The sequence below is a fragment of the Zingiber officinale genome, chromosome 6B, assembly GCF_018446385.1.
Source record: "Zingiber officinale cultivar Zhangliang chromosome 6B, Zo_v1.1, whole genome shotgun sequence".
Taxonomy (NCBI): Eukaryota; Viridiplantae; Streptophyta; class Magnoliopsida; order Zingiberales; family Zingiberaceae; genus Zingiber; species Zingiber officinale.
In genome coordinates this window covers 17,036,199-17,042,661 of record NC_055996.1, presented here as the reverse complement: position 1 = coordinate 17,042,661, position 6,463 = coordinate 17,036,199, and positions in this window count along the sequence as shown.

The window sequence follows — 6,463 nt, the reverse complement described above, 5'->3', positions numbered from 1 at the left end:
TACAACCCAGAAACTCACAGGACCTAAAGTGGATACAACCTGAGCTCTTTAGGTTGATCAGTAAGTTTTAATTAAAACACATTGATAGATTTAGATTATTTGAATTTTTGTAAACTTGCACCCATCCTGTAGGATTGAGTGAGAGGAAGGTAGATATGATGTTACTGTTGGGATCTAGCGCGCCAAAGATGCGAAAACACAACGGAAAAATACTAGATCCTCTATCCAGCAGATCCATGCGAAGGGAAGAAACTGTTTGTATTCATAATCTATACTAAGCTACATGATAGGATTATACCTTTGTTGCGTGCCCTTCGCAATCCCGACAGCAACCTTTCTTTAGATGCAGATCTCAGCGCGTTCAAGCGTCCGCGCCTCTACGGTATCCACACGAACAAGCCTTGTCTTCGCTTGTCTCACAAACACAATAAGACGGAGAAGAAATCACAAGGTTGTACTAGCAACCACAATGGTGATTTCGGCCAAGAAAGGGAAGGAGGAAGAAGAAGAATGTCAAGGGTCTCAACACTTGTTCCTTTAACTCAAATTATCATCCAAATGATATTTATAACCATCCCATGGTATACCAAGAGTCTCCACCCTTTCATCTTCTAATCTAATGGTTCAAAATCAACCATTCAATCCAATGGTTCAATTTTGACCATTCAACTTCCTTGGTGAACTCAAGTTCACCCAATGAGTCCAACCCATTGATTCTCAAGCAACTCGACTCAATCCAACAATTGGATCCCTTTGAGTCTAACTCAATGAGTCAAATTCGGATTACACTTAATCCATTGATTCATAACATGAACTCATCTCCATATCAACTTGTTCTTTGCGTGTGACCCTATAGACTCTCGTAACGTTGGCAATGTACCCAAATCAACATTTCCGATACATAAACAATGAGTGACATTTAGCAAGGCATCATTGCTACCCAAGTGACGAGAAAATCGAGATCCGACCTAACCTGTCCGTGGATATCATCATGTATGACTTGGTCCCTCTATCCTTAATATCTAGATTGATCAATGAGGCATAGACCGTGTCATTCTCTTATCAATCTTTGTGTTTCTTGATCTCCAAGTAGACACACTTATCAAATAAGCTCAATATCTCATATTGACTTATTTACGCATGGTCATGCTTTTTTGTGTCCTACTAATCAAGGGGCCCACAGATATCGCTTCTGTCATATGAAAGGGATAGATCCCATCTACATCACTCACATCCCTCCGTATAATTCATTGCATACCCAGTGATCGACTTTATAGTCCACCCTGTTACGGGTGGCGTTTGACGATACCAAAATATACAACTCCTTATGTAGGAAATCGTAGTGACTTCAGGTATAAGAACTATTCATACCAATAGTCACATGAGAATGTTTATGACACTCATACGACGATCCATGAAACATTCTCATGGCGGGTCATTCAACATATATTCTCTAATATATACTCATGTACCAACCTGATATCTCATATCCATGACTTGTGAGATCAAGTCATCCATTGACCTACATGCTAGTCTTAATGCATTAATATTGTCCTTGTATATTAATGCTCGACTAGGAATAGTTAAGAGTAGTGTTCTCTACAATATCTCACTATCAATTCAATCAATTGATATACTGTAGATAAGAACCTACTACCCTTGGACATTATTATATTTATTCAATCGGCACTGAACTGCAATAAATATAATAACCAACTTTTGCCTTTTATTAATAATGATATATGATACAATATGAGCTCTTTACAATCATCTCATAATTGGTACTAGGGCCAATACTAACAGTTACACTTTAGCTCTGATCAAGGAACACTATGGGTCTGGTGTGGAGAGATTAGACCCAACTTGATCTTGATCCTTCCATATAAGCACAACATGGTCTTGGTCTCTAGGAGCAGACCGGGACTAAGTTGGGCTTGGCATCCAAGCACCAGACCCATAGTGTTTCTTAATCAAAACAAAGATTTTATACTATATCTACCTTCCTATCACTCAACTCTATCCGACTAGTGCAAGTTTACAGAAATCCAAATAACTTAGGTCCATCAGTGAGTTTCGGTCAAAGCCCACCAATCGACCTAGAAAGCTCATATTGCACTCATTTTAGGTCTTGTGGATTTCTAAGGTCGCAAGAAGTCCAAAAGGTATCCTCCATTACTTATTTTGAGCTCCTTAGAGTGTTGGTTGCTACTCGGAAAACCTATAGGTTCCACTGTACAAAAATTTTGTACAAAGGTCTGAACCTTTTCCTAGCTACCATGTGTTCTTTTAAATTAAATTTTGGATCGCCTGCGGAACTTAACACGTTTGATCCAAAACTTAATCTATTTGTTCTTTTAGGTTTTGACTTGGATCTCCTGCGGAACTTAACACGTTCGACCCAAGTCACCTTAAGTTATTAATTCCATTAAATATTAATTTCCATAAAAGGTTCCCAGTACTGACGTGGCGAGGCACATGGCCTTCTTGGATATGGGAGCAACCACCACCGACTAGACAAAACCTTTAATAGAAAGCTAATATTTAATTTCCTAAAATAACTTTAGGTTAACCAAAAGGAACAATCAAATCACAAGGAAAAGAAAGAAACAAAAGAACACAACTTCGAAAAACATATTCGAAATTCTAGAACGTAAGCCTCTTGTATTTGGTATTATTTCCATAAATAACTAGCATGATGCGGAAATAGAAATTACTAGTTATACCTTGTAGAAAAACCTCTTGATCTTCTACCGTATTCCTCTTCTAACCTCGGACGTTGTGTGGGCAACGATCTTCCGAGACGAGAAACCACCAATCACCTTCTTCTCCTCCTAGCTAGGTTCGGCCAACAAAGATGAAGCTTCACCAAGGAAGAAAAACAAAATACTAACCAAGCTCCAAGAGATGCTAGCTTTCTCTCCTTCTTCTTCTTCTTCTCCGAGTAGTATCCGCCACCACAAGAGCTCTAATAGAAGGGAGGGTTCGGCCACCACAAGAGGAAGAGAAGGAGAGGTTGGCCGGCCACACCAAGGAACAAAAGAGGGAGAGGAATAATAGATGTTGTGTCTTGTGAAGGCACCCTCACCCTTCTTTTATATTCCTTGGCCTAGGCAAATTAGGAAATTTAATTACAATAAATTTTCCTTAATTTCCTTGACATGATTTAATTGAGAGAAATAAAATAAAATTTCCCAATTAATTTCAAGTGGCCGGCCACATCATTGGAAAAAAAGAGGACAAGTTTTAATCAACAATTAAAACTTCCTAATTTGTTTCCGAAATTTTAAAAATAAAATTTCTCTTTAAAATCTCTTCATGGTTGATAAAAGGAAATTTCTATAATTTTAATTTTATCAACATGTGAATAATTTTTAAAGAAAAATAAAACATCTCTCCAATCTACAAATAAGGAAAGAGATCTAATCTCTTTCTTTAATCTTTGTAGATCTTTTACAAGAGAGATATTTTAATTTTAATTCTCTTTAAAATATATCTTCCACATAATAATTAAAATTAAAATTAAATTTCTTTTTTAATTTATTTGGCCGGCCCTACTAGCTTGGGTTCAAGCTAGGGCCGGCCTTATACCTAGGCCGGCCCTAGCTTGTTCCCAAGCTAGCTTGGCGGCCCCCTATGGGTGGGTATAGAAGGTGGGTATAGGTGGGTATAGAACTCTATAAATAAGAGGCTACGATAGGGACCGAGAGGAGGAATTGGTTTTGGTCTCCGATAAAATTAAGCATCCCGTGTTCGCCCTAACACACAACTTAATTTTATCAATGATAATTCATTCCACTAGAGAACTATCATTGAACTACCGCACCAATCCCAAATTACATTTTTGGGCTCCTTCTTATTATGAGTGTGTTAATCTCCCTGTGTTTAAGATATCGAATGTCCACTAATTAAGTGAGTTACTGACAACTTATTTAATTGATGTCTAAGTCCAAGAGTAGTACCACTCAACCTTATCGTCATGTCGGACTAAGTCCACCTGCAGGGTTTAACATGACAATCCTTATGAGCTCCTCTTGGGGACATTATCAACCTAGTATCTCTAGGACACAGTTTCCTTCTATAATCAACAACACACACTATAAGTGATATCATTTCCCAATTTATCGGGCTTATTGATTCATCGAACTAAATCTCACCCATTGATAAATTAAAGAAATAAATATCAAATATATGTGCTTGTTATTATATTAGGATTAAGAGCACACACTTCCATAATAACCGAGGTCTTTGTTCCTTTATAAAGTCAGTATAAAAGAAACGACCTCAAATGGTCCTACTCAATACACTCTGAGTGTACTAGTGTAATTATATAGTCAAGATAAACTAATACCTAATTACACTACGACCTTCTAATGGTTTGTTCCTTTCCATTCTGGTCGTGAGCTACTGTTTATAATTTATAAGGTACTGATAACATCATCTTCTGTATGTGACACCACATACTATGTTATCTACAATATAAATTAAATGAACAACTACAAACAAATGTAGATAATTAGACCAAATGTGATTCTTTATTCATAATGAATGTTTACAAAGCTTAGGCTTTCAGTATACACTCCAACATAGAGGTGCTTCAATATTACGCTAACTTTTAGCTAGCATGCTTAGGCTTGGTCTCTTGGAATCTATGACTACGTTGGGTCTGATCTTAGAGTAGACCAGGACTAAGTTAAGCCTTGAGAGTAAAACTGGCCACCAAGGTAAATCGAGAAACATTGACAGTGGACTACCCATCAACCTAGTGTTTTAGGTCAACCACTCATTAAATAAAATTCATCCATTAATTTGTCAAACCTGAGACTTGATCCTTAGATGCTTGGGAAACTGAAAAGACACCCTACTACTACATAATTTCCTAGGGCAATAATATAATATATAATTGCAGTAAAAGGTAATAAACCTCACCTCGGTGGCCCCTATAGTATTAGGACTAAAAGATTTTAGATATCTCCATAATAGCATGATACTGTCCACTTTGGGCCTAAGCTCTCATAGTTTTGCTCTTGATCTCTTCCCAAAATACCTCATACCAATGGAGATATTTTTTTCTTATAAACTCATAATCTTTCCTATGTATTTTCAATGTGAAACTATATTTGTAACCTTGAAACCCCAACATATAGAACTGCCTCATGCAATCTAAAGGGAGGTAAATTACGAGAGGCTTCACCCAACATAGTGACCCTTTACATGGGAGGTCAAGTGACCCCACGATACATTTTGTGTAAGTACCCCAGATTAGTTTTGATGTGATCAACCAAGTTAAGTTAGGCTCTATGATTTTGATCCTTTGTGTCAAAGTGTGCAAGGACTTAGGTGTTAGATTTTAAAGGATGTCCTAAGGCAATCACCTGATAGTTTTTACTATTTATTTAATAAATATAAATTCACTATTTGGGTGCACATTCTCTATGTGTATGATTGGATTTTAAACTCGCGCATTGAATATCCACGATACGATTCATAGCATAAGAGAACTTGTGATTGGATCACAACTTGTGAGTATCTCTACATGTAAAATTATGAATGTATTGAAATATTCCCTAGTCGATGAATTGATGAGTTCAGACATCATCAATTCTGATAGACTGACACAGGTTATACTCCTTGGTTCGGCCAAGCAGCTATTTTCTCACAAGCTACTAAGCTAGAGACATTGGGATGTCAAAAGTTAAACGTGGATGCTAGTTATGGTAACTAGTTCATTAGAGTGACCTACTGTAAGACTTCATATGTTTCTCTACATATATAGATATGTCAATGAAGCTCTCTTTACAGCTCGAGTGCAAGTTTCATTCAACTTAAGGTATACAAGTCACCTTAGTTATAGAGGTTTATACTTTTACATCTTAAGTAAGAATCTCCTTGGAGATGTAGACCCGGGATGATTGAGTATAAGTCAAAATGTCCGAAGGTGTTTGGATAACCCACAGAGGATTCATCACTCCTTGCGAGGAGGCATATACCCTATGGCCCCTTGTTAGGATTATTACTCAAAATCTTTGGCCAAAGCATTACATGTTAAGAGTACAAGTCTTAGACACATGTCAGAGTAATTTGAATCCGCAGAACGAGGAAATATTACTTGGGTTAGGTGTGACATAGTTAGCCTAGTGGGGACTGACACATAGACCATGTCCTGAACCAAGTGGGTATAAGACGAGTGAAAAAAATGAGACACGACTTATTGTAGCTGCTGAAAGGTTTGGAAGTGATTCTGAGATCAACCTATAATTTTATGGTTAATTGGGGATCATGATGTACTACTAGGTGTCGCTCATGATCGTTCCATAATTAATGGTTAATTATAGACAACCAACATAACTGGGAACCTATAAGGTCACACACACTATGAGTTTATCTAAAAGACATAAAATGAGTTTGAAAATTAGATTTTCAGATCGAGAGAGATTAAGTCTTGTTGGACCAGACGAAGGGCAAA